Source organism: Camellia sinensis, chromosome 4 (genome assembly GCF_055761805.1).
Source record: "Camellia sinensis isolate YWXY chromosome 4, ASM5576180v1, whole genome shotgun sequence".
NCBI classification, from domain to species: Eukaryota; Viridiplantae; Streptophyta; class Magnoliopsida; order Ericales; family Theaceae; genus Camellia; species Camellia sinensis.
In genome coordinates this window covers 189,805,754-189,822,627 of record NC_138964.1, presented here as the reverse complement: position 1 = coordinate 189,822,627, position 16,874 = coordinate 189,805,754, and positions in this window count along the sequence as shown.

The following is a 16,874-nucleotide window of genomic DNA, read 5'->3' as shown; positions in this document are numbered from 1 at the left end:
ATAAATGGAAACATGCAACGACATCGTTTAATAGGTATGGAATTTATTGGCAACGAATTACGTTCGTCACAAAAAAAATTATATTTTGTGACAAAAAATGTTCGTCTCCAATGAGCTAAAATAATTCGCGCCAACGCAAATGAAATTGGCGCCTCATTTTTGCACGCAAAATTTTGTTTTCGTCACCTATACTTTTGAGAAAAATTAAAACAAACGACAAAATTAATATTTCGTCATCTTTGGCTTAAATTTTAAGACAAAAAAAAATTCGTCACCAAATTTTTCCACAATAGCCTAGATTTCTTGTATTTTTTATTGATTTTAAGCATTTGGTGACGAAATTTGGTTTTCCTCTCTAAAAATAATACATTTGGGGACGAAATTATTTCCTCTCTAAATTTTTTTACAATGGTGACGACAAATTTCATCTCCAAAATGGCGCCAAATCTTCCACCAAATTTTCCAAGGGCGGGAAATTGTTTTGTGACGAAAAATAAAATTTAGAGACGAATAAAATTTTCGTCACCTATTGTTTTATTTGATTTTAAGCATTTGGTGACGAAATTTGGTTTTCATCTCTAAAAATAGTACAATTGGAGGCGAAATCTTATTTTCATCACTAAAACATGTATATTTGGAGACGAACCATTTTTTCGTCACGCGTTTTTGTCACCATAGACCTTTTTTGTTGTAGTGATTGGACTGGTTTCACAAGTTGCCGAAAAGAACTGTGAAAACCTAGGAAGGCCTGGCCGAGATGTTTGTGGCCAGGTTCGTGACAAACAAGCTGCAACCATTAAGGGTGGACGTCCTAATGGCCCTGAGAATTAGCGAGGACGAAAGCCTTAGGGCCTACACCAAAAGGTATTATGAGGTATTCAACCAAATACCAGGATACAACCAAGAGGTGGCGGTTGTGTCGCTTAAAAATGACCTGAAGGATGACTGCCTACTCCGAAAATTATTAGCAAAGACATTGCCAAAAAGCATGGAGGAGCTTATGGCCAGGATAGAAAAGTATGCCAGGGCCGAGGAGGATACATTGGGGATAAAGGCGCCAAAACCAGAGAAGAAAAATGGCTCGCTGAAGCGAGGCTGAAGTGATGATGGCTACAACAAACCAGAAATAGGATTAAGGGCTGCTCAGGCAGTCACAACCGTATTTCGAATTCCGATTTACAAAGTCTTGGAGAAAATCCACAATCAGCCCTACTACAGAGCACCAGCAAGGATACCAAGCGAGTTTATGGAAGGAAGCCTTGACAAGCACTGTGCTTACCATAATGAAGTTGGACATCTGACTCAAGGGTGCAGAGCCCTGAAGACACATCTAGAAGACCTGGTAAGACAGGTCCATTTAAGGGAAATGATAGATGAAGCCAGGATAAGGGAAGGGCATGCAAGATTGCCCCAGGCACCAACAGCACACCCCCACTAGCACCACAACCACAGGAAGGCGGACCTCGAGTGATCAATATGATCCACTCAAAGGTAAATGAGAATGAGATAAGGGGGGAAACCTAAAAGGTAAAACACCTGCAACATGTTGTAGACACCCCATTTTTGACCGACCTTGAGACTCAGACGTCACCAGTTGAGCACTTGGTGATATTGCATAATGTGCTCGTTCAGAAGTTTCAGAGTCTTGGCTGCGAGCCCCGCCTCCGGATTTCCGAACCCTCTTCTGTGCCTTGTCTCGGTTTGCGAACCAGACTCGGTTTTCTCTGTTTCTTTTCCTGAGGGAAGGGAGAGGTCCCGTAGACTATCTCTCAGTGCCCGTGGGCTACATTTGGTGGCCGTAGGCCATTTTTCCCAATTTGGAGCCCGGTTTCCGATTTTCGGAGCCGTCAGGCCGTGTGCCTCGGTTCGGGACCGCCTAACCATCTCCGTTTGCTCTGATTTTTGGCATACATCTTATTTTCTCCCTTTTGAGGGACACTGGGGTCTGAGAAACCCACTTCGTGGCCGAACGCCACTTTCGGTGTTTAACGGGCAGTTTCCGGGGCCCCGAACTGCGTGTTTTGGCCCCCGAACATTCGTTTTGCATCGGTTTTTGTTCATTTTTGGCAGGTACCTCTGTTTTATCACCAGGAAGGTCACTGAAGGGTGGGAGGCTAGTAATTGTTGCAGCAACCAGTTATCTCTCCTCCGGAGCCTCCCGGCGCCCGTTTTTCCAACTTCCGGGCTAATGTTGAACACCCTAGGGGTAGTGTTGCCAACTTTCAACCACATAACTGTGATCTACACACCTTGGAGGACCCAAAAAAGTCATGGCCGGCCATTAATTGTTATTTCCATTTTTTCCCCTCCTCTTCCGGGCCAATGTTGAACACCTTGGGCCTACTTTCTTGAACTTTCAACCACATATCTGTGATGTACACACTTGGGAGGACCCTAAAAGTTTATGGCCGGCCATTAATTTTTCTTTCCATTTTTGCCCCTCCTCTTCAAATGCAATGTTGAACACCCTAGAGTCACTGTTGCCAACCCCAAACCACATATATGTGGTCTACACACATGAGAGGGCACCAAAAGTTGGTGGGAGGCTAGTAATTTTGCCGAAAAGCCAACTTCTTTTTGGTCAAAAGTGGTTCAGCATGAATCCGGGAAGGAGAAAAAGCTGCGCGGCTTCACCGAAACGGGCGTAACTCTTTGCACAAGAGGAATTAAGATATGAGGCCACCACCATTGGAAAGCTTACTTCCGGGGCTTCATTTTGCACTCAAGAATCTCCCAAGTCCAAGTCCGGGGTGGAGAGATGTGGTTGGCTGAAGTCCGCTTGGACTGAATCTGCGCGGCTTCACGGAAAAGGGCATAACTTTTTCTACAGGAGGAATTTTAATGCAAGGTTTGCGCCATTGGAAAGCTAACTTCTGGGGCTTCATCCTAGGGGGTGACCGGCCATTTTTTCTGGCCGGCCGGCCATTTTTTTCTTTGACCTAGCCGGCCGGCTATGTTAAGTGGCCGGCCGGCCACCTGCAACAAAAGTGATAGGCCGGCCTGTTTCTTTAGGTTGAGTGCATTCCAGCTGTGCCTTGGTTTTCTCCCAAAAATATCTGCATCCGGGGGAACCCTTTTGGGGGAATTTTGCTCTCCTTTATGCCCCACCTTTACACCCCTTCTTTGGCCTATATAGCAAGCAAGTCTTGTAGTGTTTGAGGGTTAGAAAAACTCTCCTTCAAAGCTCCATAGCCAACTCCATCTTCTTCCATCTCAATTCTTCAAAAAACCCTAACTCCCTAACCATCATTCCTTCTACACCACCAAGCTCTACCACCACCATCTCATTTCCAGCAACAAGGAGGGATTCTTGAAGGCTAAAGAGGCTGCAAATCCATCCAAGAAGCAACAAAAGTGTGATTCTTCAAGGGTAAGTAGTACTTTTACCCTTTTGACCCTTTTTCTTGATCTATTTATAAGCCCCACTTCTTTTTGGTTTCAAGCTCCGGCCCTAACTGAAAAGGGCCATATTTTGATCTCATCTTCACTTCTCATTAAGGGCTCAACCCTGTTTGAGCCTTCCATAATACACTTGCTTCATTGACCCTCTTGTATGTCATGATTTTGCATGCTATTTTTGGCCCATGAGCAATTTATTTTCGAGCATGTTGTAAACTGATATAAGGCTTATTTTGAGCCCCTCTTCAACATTGGAGAAGGGCTCAACATTGTTTGGTGTCTCTATGTGTCACTTGTAGTTATATCCCTTATTTGGCCCCATTTTTGCATAAATTAGTAGCCCTCTTTGCTTCTGTTTTTGGACCTTGGTCCGAACTGAAAGTGGCCTTGTTTTGGCCTATACTTCATGTTTCATTCACACTTTTTTTCTGTTTGGTGATTATTTTGTATACTTCATGTTTTAGCACCTTTTGAGCCTCATTTTGCATCATATTTTTAGCATGTTTGTATACTGATTTTGAGGCTGCCATATACTGTAAATGTTCATATTTTTGGTCCATCTTCAGTGTTGTAGAAGGAAATTTTTCAGTTTGGGTTTTGCTTATACCACTTGCTTCATTACCCCTCTTTTGGCCCCTATTCTTGCATGCTATTTTTCCCCTACCTATGCTTGCTGTTTGGCCATGTTTATAACTGTAAAAGTGCGTCTTTTGGGACTGTCTAGCTTCTGTCTTTGCATTGCATATCCATATTGTGCATGTTTGGCATAGCTATAGGTCATTTCGGGTGCCTAATGTTGCATTTCGGGACATTTCCTTGCATTTCATGTCATTTCGCCTCATTTCGGGACTGTTTTCCCCCATATTCTAGTGCTGAAATTCCATTGGCATGCTTGCATATCATTTTTGCCACATTTCATCACATTTCATCATTGCCTCGGTTTGCGTGCCCGTGTGCACGCATTTCGAGGCACTCCGTTTTTATCCGTCGGCATCTCATGTGAGTGTGGCTGAGGCTCACTCATGTTGGTATAAGCCCATTTGTCATTTCCATGTCATTTCATCACATTTTATCATTGCCTCGGTTTGCGTGCCCGTGTGCACGCATTTCGAGGCACTCCGTTTTTATCCGTCGGCATCTCATGTGAGTGTGGCTGAGGCTCTCTCATGTTAGTATAAGTCCATTTGTCAGTTTCCATGTCATTTGCATTGCGTATGCATTGCCTCGGTTTGCGTGCCCGTGTGCACGCATTTCGAGGCACTTCATTTTCTGCCATCGGCATCTTATGTGAGTGCGGCTGAGGCTCTCTCATGTTAGTATAAGTCCATACTTCAGTTTCCATGTCATTTGCATTGCGTATGCATTGCCTCGGTTTGCGTGCCCGTGTGCACGCATTCCGAGGCACTTCATTTTCACCCGTCGGCATCCTATGTGAGTCTGGCTGAGGCTCACTCATGTTGGTATAAGCCCATTTGTCATTTCCATATCATTTCATCATATTTTACCATTGCCTCGGTTTGCGTGCCCGTGTGCACGCATTTCGAGGCACCTCATTTTCATAGCATTTACCATTGCCTCGGTTTGCGTGCCCGTGTGCACGTATTTCGAGGCACCTCATTTTCATTGCATTTACCATTGCCTCGGTTTGCGTGCCCGTGTGCACGCATTTCGAGGCATCTTGTTTTCATTGTACCTATCATCGCCTCGGTTTGCGTGCCCGCGTGCACGTATTTCGAGACACCTATCATCGCCTCGGTTTGCGTGCCCGCGTGCACGTATTTCGAGACGCATATCATCGTCTCGGTTTGTGTGCCCGTGTGCACGTATTTCGAGACGCATATCATCGCCTCGATTTGCGTGCTCGCGTGCACATATTTCGAGGCACCTCATTTTCAGTGCATTCTGTCATTTTCTCGATTTGCGTGCCCGTGTGCACGCATTTCAAGACATCTCATTTTCATAGCATTGTGTATGTTAGGATTGCATCTTAGTTGCATTTCATGCATATCATGCATATTGCATCGTGTCCGGAATAGGAGTTAGCCCGGGCACGGGAAACGAGGTACATTTCGTACTCCGAGTGACGGAATGTGTCTCAATTCCCAGTCACCGACACTCCGGATTATCCATGATGGAGTTAGGTTTTAGCTGTAGTTTCATGTGCATTCATCCTATATTGAGTTGCGCATTTCGGCTCCTCGGCCATCATGCCTCGGTATGCGTGATTGGTGGCACGAGGATCGAGACATGCATATATTTGTGCAAATACATTGCTATGCCCCTTTCCTGCTCTCTGTTGCAGCAAAACGCAGAATCAGCAACTTTTCGAGGCTTGGCACGCATTTCAAGAAACAGGTGTAAACAGAGGCTAATTGGGGCATTCCGGTGGATTTCCGCGCAAGACAATCCGGACATGCATCATCCATCAGAAGCAAGGCAGTCCCTGGCCTGCACGCCAGTTTTATTTGCTTTCTTAGTTAATTCTTTAATTAATTAGAATTTTGTAATATTTTTGGACTGTAATATTCTTTTATTTGGGGACTGTAATATTTGGACTGTATTATTTATTTGGACCCTCCGAGTGAGGGCACAACTGTAATAAGTGTGGGTGAGTGTGATGTATGTCTTCCAACCCCACGTCTTTCTCCCTTTTATTTATCCGCTTTTGATGGTTAGATTAGGGCATATTTCAATTAGCATAAAGTATGACAGCATGTTTGCATCATTCATCTGTATTGCATGCATCGGGCTCGGCGCATCATACTAACTGCATTGTACTTTCAATTCCAAATTGAATACATGGTAGTTATAACATTTCATATGCCATCTTAGAATAGCCGAGCCTGCTATAGTTGCATTTTGCATGTGTTGCATTAGGCATTTCTGTATAGTTAGGATCATGCATGATTTCTAATGAATTCCTATTTTGGCTTGGAGTACTCGGTAAGCTTTATGCTTTAGCATCCTTGCATGCGTGTGAGTGACTGCCATGAATAGCATGCTTACCATGAGGCTATGTGCTTATCTGATATAACTGACTGAATGCCTGTGGGTGAAGGTTGGGTTATCTGAATTGGAATAAATCATCAAATGTTTTAAAGCCTACCTGCGGGTAGCAAACCATTTTCAAAAAACGAACATGAAATGTTTTGTTCCAATTCAGGCGATCCAGTCTATACTTGTATGTTGTGCGCATCACATAGTAACCTAGGCTAATAACCGGAATAAGAACTCACAATGTTTTCAAAAATTGATATCATGGTTAGTAGAGGCCGATCTTTGATCGGGCGAGCGGGGGTGCTCACGAAGTGACCTTCCCCAATCGTACCCAAGTTCCCGAGCCGAGGCAACTTTGGTGATGACGGACACGTGGCCTTTTGGCACCGAGTCAGGGTTTCCTAAATTTCCCATTAATAAAACATTTAGGTGGCGACTCTGTATCTGGCAAAGCAGTCCATGTTTGGCACTTCTTTCAAAAATCTGTTTTCTCAAAACGATTTGCCGGATTTGGACTCTTTGGTTCAGATTTAGAACCGTGACTAACGAAAGTCGAGTCCGAGCTGTAGCGAGGTCCCCCCGCGGGCTTGTTACACATGTATATTAGGTCGGGAAAAAAAGACCTAGGGCGGGCGAGAACCAAGGACCAGTGGTGTTCTTTACTGAGGAAGACCTGGAGATGGTGCAGCATCCACACAATGATGCCTTTGTAATATCCCTCCAGATTGAAAAGTGCCAAGTGAAGCGCATCTTAGGTGACCAGGGCAGCTCTTGTGACATCATGTATGTCAGGTGTTACAAGGAGCTTAGCCTTCACCAAGATGACCTGGAGTTGTCCAATGGCCCAATGGTTGGGTTCAATGGAACGCCGACGTGGCCGCTGGGAGCAGCAAGTTTGGAGGTGCAGGCTGACACCAAGAGGATAAAAACAAAGTTCACCATAATCGACACCCCCTCCCCTTACAATGCTATCCTGGGAAGGCCATGGCTATATGCAATGGGGGTTGTTCCCTCAACATTGCATCAGCTGTTGCGGTTCCCAACAGAATATGGAATAGAAGAAGTCAGAGGGGATCAGCTGCAGGCAAAGAATTACTCCATGGCAGCAATGAAATCCACCTACAGCATACAAGAACCAGAAACAACAGAGATCGAGGACGAGGACGTGAAAGTCCTTGAGGACGTCAGCAAAGAGCTAGCCGAGAAGGGCGAAGAAGCACTGAAGAAAATCCTAGTCCAGTAAGGGGATAAAGAACGCTTTTTCCTTCTCGGCTCGGGCTTAGCCGAGGAAGAGGAAAGAGAACTAGAGGCATTTCTGAGAGCAAATCTGGAGGTATTTGCATGGACGCCCTATGAGATGCCTGGCATTGACCTCGAAGTCACCTGCCACAGGCTGAATGTAGACAAGTTGGCCAAACCTGTGATCCAGCGAGCAAGGAGGCCGACATTAATGCATGTTGAAGCAGTGGAAGAGGAAGTAGATAGATTTCTGGAAGCCAGAGCCATTAGAGAAGTAAATTACCCGACATGTCTATCAAACACAGTGGTGGTGAAGAAAAAGAATGGTAAGTGGAGGGTCTGCGTGGACTTTACCAGCCTAAACAAGGCTTGTCCCAAAGACAGTTTCCCATTACCCAAGATAGACCAATTGGTGGATGCCACTTCAGGGCATGGAAGGATGAGCTTCCTGGATGCCTACAGGGGGTACCATCAGATAGCCATGTACACCCCAGATGAGAAAAAGACTGCATTCATCACCCCAAAAGGACTATACTACTACAAAGTGATGCTTTTTGGATTGAAAAATGCAGGAGCAACCTACCAGAGATTGGTGACCAAGATGTTCAAACATCTGATTAGGAAAACAGTGGAGGTATACATAAATGACATGGTCGTGAAGACTAAAGAACCTGAGGGTCATCTGAAAGACCTAAAAGCAGTCTTTGACATCCTTAGAACATATTGGCTCCAACTCAATGCATCGAAGTGTGCATTTGGAGTTGGGTTTAGTAAGTTTTTAGGATACTTGGTAACTAGAAGGGGGCATTGAGGCAAGCCTAGATCAGATCAAACCCATCTTAGAGCTGAAGAGCCCAACGTTGGCAAAACAAGTGCAGATGTTGACTGGAAGGGCTACAGCCCTGAATAGATTCATAAGCAGAAGCTCTGACAAGTGCAAACCTTTCTTCAACCTAGTGAAGAAAGCTATAGACTTCTTGTGGATAAAAGAGTGTGAAGCCGCCTTTTGCCGACTTGAAAAAGTATTTGACCACAGCTCCAGTTCTCTCAAATCCAATACCTGGAGAGGAGCTGTTCTTATACTTGGCAGTTTCAGAGCATGCAGTGAGTGCAGTAATAGTCAGAGAAGAAAAATAGAGAGCAAAAGGCAGTTTACTACGTAAGTAAAACCCTGGCAGATGCAGAGACCATGTACTTACCCTTGGAGAAATTAACACTAGCATTAGTAATGGCTTCCAAAAAGCTGAACCATTACTTTCAAGCCCCCAAAATTGTGGTATTAACTAAACATCCTTTGAGGTCTCTGCTGCAATAGGGAGATCTGACAGGCAGAATAGCCAGATGGGCAGTGGCCTTGGGCCAATATGACCTGGAATTCAGACCCAGGACGGCAATCAAGGGCCAAGTCTTAGCCGACTTCGTGGCCGAATTCACACCAGACGCCGCCATACATCGGGCTCCGTTGGGCCGAGGTATGCAACGTCCAAGTGAGCAAGGAAGTACCCAACAGGGGATAGCGGAACAAAGGAAAGAAGAGAAACTCAAACCCTGTAGCATTTACATCGGTGACTCCTTCTGGTTGTTTGTTGATGGAAGTTCAAACCGACAAGGAGCGGGGGCATGAGTAGTGCTAGTATCACCAGATGGGCAGATACTGGAACAATCCATTCGTTTGGGGTTTAAAGTCGCAAACAATAAGACAGAGTATGAAGCACTAATCCCAAGATTAAAGCTGGCAGTAGCCATGAAAGCCGACAAGGTAATAGTCTTTTATGACTCCTAGCTTATAGTCAATCAGGCAACAAGGAAATTTGCAACCCGAGATGAAAGGATGTCGGCCTACGCAAATGAAGTAGGCAGACTGATAGCCTTATTTCAAAATTACTGACTACAATAGGTAAGCCGAGATGACAACAGCCATGTGTAGCTCTACTTTACGTGCTTCCTTTCGGAAGAATGAAATAGCCCTTATAGTTCGGACTCCACTTCTGTTGGTTCTGATTCTGATTGCACAAGTGCAATGTGAAACAATGGAAACACAAAAAGAGTCCAAATCCGGCAATTTCTTTTGGAAAATCGATGTTTGAATCAAATGCCAAAAATAAACTGCTTTGCCAGATTTCAGAGTCGCCACCTAAATATTTATTTTTGAAAAATTTAGGAAACCCATGACTCGTGCCAAAGGCCATTAGTCCGTCGTTACCAAAGTGTCTTGGTTCGGGAACTTAGGTATGAGAGGAGAAGGTCAATAATTGAACACCCCACTCACCCAATCAAAGATCGGCCTCTACTAATCATGATGTGGTTTTTATGTACAGTATTGGTTCTTATTCTGATTATTTAATAAATCCTAAAATTTATTATGTGAAACATACAAGATATAGACTAGTTTGCTCAAATTGGAACAATTCAATTTCATGTTTGTTTCTCGAAAAGGGTTTGAATTTGCCACCTCAGGTGGGCTTAATTTGCCACTTAACAAAGTGGGCTTAAAGTTTGTGAATTTGCTACTACAAAGTGGGCTTAAAACGTACATTCGTTGAATCATTCCAATTCAAGCAACAAGCCTTCATCCACAGGCATTCAAACAGTTTATCATTTAAGCAATTAGCCTCGTGGTAGGATGCTAAACATAATAAGAAAATTATGTACAAGCGGGATGCTAAAGCATAACAACTCACATATTTATCGACGTCCCGCAAACAAGCTACAAAACAAAGTTAGAAAATATGCATGATTTCTAACTGTACAATATGACAAATGCGACACATGTGATATGCAATTACTAGGCTCGGCTACTAATATGGCATATGAAATGATTTGATCGCATGCGGTCTAAGCATGTATTCAAAGAAGTATTTAAACGACAATGCGAATTAGAATGATGCGTCGGGCCTTGGTGCATGCAATATAAGTGGATGCAAACATGAGTATGCTAAATTAAACATGATGTCCCTAATCTAACCATCATAAGCTGATAAATAAAAGGGAGAAAGACGTGGGGTTGGAAGATATACACATTATTACAAGTTTGTTTGCCCTCGCGCAGGAGGGTCCGAATGTCCAAGTGTCCAAACAAATAATTATTACAAAGCCGAATGAATAATAAATGAAATGGGCTGTCTAATTTATTACAATAATTGATGTAAGGCAAGCCTTGACACAATAAATTCAGTATAACGTCCGACCGAATTCAATTAATCATATTGGTTCTTTATGTCAGTTGTAATCCAATTTTAATCAATTCTATTAGCCTTTTTTATTATCTGTCCATTTCTTTATCTTTTCTCCTGTTTGTGCAAAAGTGATATTTACGTCCACTAAGTCCAAAATGTAATAAAGAGAAACAAGCATCAACTTAACCCGAGAAAATTTTCTTTGGGGGAAATTACAAAGGAAGAGTCAAACTTACTTACAAGCGATAAGGGATTCCAAGTCAAACTCAAGATGTGCAACAAGGACTAGTCAAACTCAAAAGAGTGATAATGACTTAGAAAAACTCAAACTTGAGTCATAATGACTTGAAATCCAAACTTGATAATAAGTGATAATGACACTTTCCTTGGTGATTTCCAAGGGTCAATTAGTCCCTTAAAAGTAAACACACTGATGAATAAAGAGAAATGAAAAATAAAAGATTGTGCTTTAGTATAAGAACATGTATACATTTGGGGTAGTGAACCTCCAAAGAATTTAAACCGTTAAGTATAGAATGCTTTATGCTTTTGATAGTAAATCCCTTAAGAGATTAAATCATTAAGCATAGAACGTTGTATACTTTTGGTAATGAACCTCTTAAGCATAAAATATTTTATGCCTTTGGTAGTGAATCTTCTAAGAGATTAAACTATTAAGCATAGAGTGTTTTATACCTTTGGTAATGAAACTCTTAAGTATAAAACGTTTTATGCCTTTGGTAGTGAATCTACAAAGAGATTAAACCATTAAGCATAGAGCATTTTATATTTTTGGTATTGAACCTCCGAAGAGATTAAACCATTAAGCATGGAAGAGTTCCTTTCTTATACTTGAACCACAATCTTAATTTTTCACAACTTTTTAATCGAAATAAGCAAAGAATGGAGGAGGTTGCAGAGATGATTATGCGAAATTGATTAATTGGTTAGTACAAACAAACTTGATATTTAAAACATAAATCATTGAAATAAATTAAATAGCCCTCTAAATAGCATACAATAGTGCTGAAATTACAAACCTACCACTTTTACTATTCACCGCCGGAGGTTACTATTCATTCGGTGGGGTAAATTATTTAAATTAATAAATTACAATAGTTTTAATACAATATTTAAATTACAACAGATATGTGGGTGGTGCAGCCATCCCATTAAAGCGATAAAAAAAAAGTTATGAAAAGAAGTAAATGAAGTATTTAAACAAATTATATCACATTTTTAAATTAAATAAAAATTTGCGAAAACTCACATTTAGGGGAAACGATGAATTTTCTGATTCACAAACTTTCTTTTGATTACTCTCAAGTTTGTGGAATGTGTTCTCAATTCTCAGTCTAAAATTTAGAATTACAACTTTAATGGTTGGTTTTTGAATGGTGTATTGATGAAATGAAAATAAAAATATCAAAGAAAATATTTTATTTTCCCTCTCCCTCTTCTCAAACTCTCTCGCCCCACTTCCTTTTTTTTTTCTCTCCCTGATTTCCTCATTTTCCTTTTGCTGGGCCTCCCATTTCTTTTCTTCTTCAGACTCCCCCCTTCCTCTGCTCTCTTGATTACCTTATATAGGCAACAAATCTAAATAATATAATAATAATATAATCATAAGATATATTTATATATATATGCTTGATTTGGGAGATGTTGGCAGCCGAGCTGACCGACATCAAATTCTTTTATTGTATTTATTATATAATATATATAATATAAATATTATGTAATATATATCTATATACAAATAAAAATATATAATTTATACCAAAATACTAAACATATAATATAATAATATTAAACATATAATATAATAATATAACTTTTTATTATTTTATTTTATATATTAATAAAATATATAATTTATACCAATTTATATAAAAAAACACCAAAAATATGAACAAACACATAAAATTATGCAAAATTACAAAAATACTAAACTAATAAAATATTTAGTATTTTAAAACAATTTGGCTATAATGGTGAAGGTTGGGATTAAAGTTCAAATTCCATCTCTCTTATTGAGAATTCTGTGAGAAACACTTTCTAATTGTCATCATCGGGTAATCAAAAGAAAGCGCCCAAGTCTTAGGGCCGGTCAAAATGAGGTGTCTATACCATGCCGATGCTCTAGCCAACCTGGCTAGTGCAATGAAGCCTGGAGAGGCAAGAACAATAATGGTTGACTGCTTGTTAGGTCCAAGCATAGAACCACTGAGCACAAAGCGTGAAGCAATGTGTGTGGAGATGGGACCAAGTTGGATGGATACAATAGTAGTATTCCTCAAAGAAGGAAAATTGCCAGACGACCGTAAAGAAGCGCACAAGATTAGACTTAAGTTGGCAAGATTCAGTTTGACCGAAGAAGGACATCTCTACAGAAGATCTTTTACTGGACCCTTTCTGAGGTGTGTGCATCTTGCATATGTTGAAGACTTTCTATACGAGATACATGAAGGAGTATGCGGAAGCCACGCTGGGGGCAGGTCACTTGCTCATAGGGCTGTTACTCAGGGGTACTGGTGGCCCTACATGCAGAAGGATGTCGAAGCCTATGTCATGAAATGTGAAAAGTGCCAGAGGTTTGCACCGTTAATACATCAACCAGCAGCAAACTTGAACCCGGTGTCCAACCCTTGGCCATTTGCCCAATGGGGCATGGATCTTATTGGAAAACTGCCTCAAGCAACTGGACAAAGGAAATACCTTTTGGTAGCAACAGATTACTTCACCAAGTGGGTAGAAGCTGAACCCCTTGCCAAGATTCGGGACGTTGATGTGAAGAACTTCATATGGAAGAACATCATCACCAGGTTTGGAATCCCAAGAGCAATAATAGCTGACAATGGCACACAGTTTGACAGTAAGCTAATCAAGAGCTTTTGTGCAAAGTTCAAAATCAAGAATTATTTTTTCATCCCAAGTTTTCCTCAAAGCAATGGACAAGCAGAAGCATCTAACAAAGTTATCTTGGACGGGATTAAAAAAAGGCTGCAAGCAGCAAAGGGAAAGTGGGTGGATGAATTGTCCAGTGTACTCTAGGCATATCGAACTACGCCGAGAAGATCAACTGGGGAATCCTTATTTGCCATGGCTTATAGCACAGAAGCAGTCATTCCTTTGGAGGTTGGCATCCCAAGGATCAGGACCCAGGGAGTAGAGAATGGAACTAATGCTATATTTATAGCCCGAGATCTGGATCTGCTAGAAGAGAGAAGAGAGAAAGCAACAATTCAGCTGGGGGCATACCAGTAGTAGCTTGCCAGGGCTTATAATAAGAAGGTGAACCCACGAGAGTTCCAAATTGATAACCTCTTCCTGAGAAAGGTCGTCGGCAACAGGAAGGATCGCAAAGAGGGCAAGCTTGGCCCGAATTGGGAGGGACTCTATAGGGTCATCTCGGTCTTGGGCAATAGGGCATATCGACTTGTGGACTGTGAAAGCAAAGAATTGCCAAGACTCTGGAATACTTGCAATCTGAAGCTTTTTTATCACTAGATTTTCTTGTTTTCTAAGTTTTCTTTTTGTCTTATTATTAGCAGAAATAATAAAGTTTTAGCTTAATCTTTGAACTTGTGTAATGTGATTGACCAGATACTTGACGATGTTTCTAAAGCGAAACATGACGAATAACTTAGACTTATTATATGGCAGAGTAGAACTTTTACTTGCATATAATAGAGTTGAACTAAGTTAACGATGTTTCTAAGCGAAACATGACGAATAACTTAGACTTATTATATGGCTGAGTAGAACTTTTACTTGCATATAATAGAGTTGAACTAAGTTGGCGATGTTTTTAAGCGAAACATGATGAATAACTTAGACTTATTATATGGCAGTGTAGAATTTTTACTTGCATATAATAGAGTTGAACTAAGTTGGGATAACCTGGACTTGTCATATTGGCAGAATCAAACTCAGATTGGAACTAAGTACATATCAGTCAGATTAACAAAGAGGCCGAGGTTTGTTACATCGGCCAATCTTTGTTTGAATTTGACCTCTGCAACAAGGTCAAAGCCCCTGGCATAAATGAGAACCTCAGAGGAACTTAGGTTCACATTAGGGGACAGAGGGCTGAAAAATGATGCTTGGAAGATTGGTTTAACACTTGTTGAAATTTGAGAAAAATTTCCAAGTTGAAGTTAAACCGAGGTCATGTTTAACACTTGTTGAAATTTAAGAAAAATTTACAAGTTGAAGTTAAACCGAGGTCATGGTTAAACACTTGTTGAATTTTTTTAGAAAAATTTACAAGTTAAGCCAAGGTTGTAACAAAAAAAAGTACTTGCGTACTTGTCGAGATGAAAGTGTTGGTTTGTTTAACCGAGGTATATCACCCCAAGAAGATTGCACAGTTAAAGTGTATGTAGAAGACATGCAAATTATTCAAAATATAGAGGCATCAAAAGAAGAAAAACATACAAGCATTCAAAAAAAAGGAAGTTGTATTTACATTCAAAAGAAGGCACGTCGGCCAGCTAAAAGCTTAACATAAACAAAGTACAAGGAACAAAAAAAAGGAGAAAAACATCAAAACTATGAATCTTCGGCGTCTCTGGTTAGTTAGGTTTGGAGTTCAGAAGACAGCTGACAAGACGTCTCGGCAGCCCTCTCAACCGAGAGCTCGGCATCGATTTCTTGAAGAGTTTGGCCGAGGCTCTTGTCGGCAACAGGCGAATCCGAGGCTGCCTTCTCAGGAGTAGCGTCTTTGGAGACCTCACCCTCCTCATCCTAAGACAAGTCCACGACTTACTCGTTCAGAGTAGGGGACTTGGCCCCAGCAGTATCCTTCTTCTTCCTAACCAAAGCTTCCTCCTCGGACTCAGAATTGTCCTCGGATTAGCTTGGAGTAGGAGAGAATGACAGGGGGAGGTCGTTGGTGTTCTTGAGGGGGGAGTCCTCGGGAACGTTTAACTTTTTCAGGGCAACCATCCAACCAAGGGTGAATCCTTTGTTGCATGCCTGCTTCACCTGTTTTTTGTAGTCCTCCTTAACATCGGCCACCCCCTCTACGTAAGCTTTCTCATTGGCGGCCTTAATCTCAGCCTCTTTTGTGGCCAAGGCATCTTGAAGCTCCTTTTGGGCCTCGGCCATCTTTTCTTTGGCCTCTTTCTTTTCGGCAGTAAGGACCTTGGCAATGGCCTCTGTAGCATCAACCTTCTCTTCGGCCTCATCTTTAGCCTTGATGGCTGCCTCGGCCTGATCTGACAAGGTCTTCATTTTTCCCTCGGTCTTTTTAAGGGTCTTCTATAAACCAGTAACTTCCCTGATCTTGTCAACCAACTCCTTCCTCATTTCAAAAGCTTGCATTGAGAAGGAGTGGGCGTGCTAGATCGCCTGAAAGAAAATGGATAGGACAAAATTTAAGTAAAAATTCTCTAAGTATGGAAAAATAGAGGAAGAAAAATACCAAGTGTAAGGAACTTAGTTGAACGGAATGCTGTAGCATCAAAGCAAAGTTTTCGTATTCGCTCATCTCGGCGTTGCAATTGAGATCATTGGGAAAGAGCAAAGTCGTAGAGAGGGCAACGCCGACTTCGAGGTCAGTCGCGTTGTCGCCAGCTCTGACCGGCTTGTCCTCGATGGTGATTAGAGGAGCCCAGGGGGCATCTGGTTTCATTGGCCCCGAGGTTATGGCTAACTTTGACCTCAGCCTCTTCGACCGAGTTGATTGGGATGGATCAGCCTTGGCAGGCCTTTTCTCGGCAGTGGAGGGGGTCTTCTCACTCTCAGCTAATTTTGAAATAGGCAAGGTATCTTCAGTGTCAATCTGAGTCACCGTTGCCTTAGGCTGGGCCTTCTTCAATCTTTTGGTCTTTGGCTTTGGTTGAGGCTAGGATTGTGCTGGTTTAGCATTGACGGTGTCGGGGATGTCGGCTAGTAGATCTTCTGCGACTGCTTTCTTGCGACCCATCTCGGCGGGAATTGCAGTTCGGCGTCGGCGTTTTCATTGAGATGGAGGGATCAGATATGGAGCCGAGGTTGATGGTTGCTCAGCTAGATCGGAAGTTGATACTTGGTCTGATCAGGATGATGAAGTTGCTG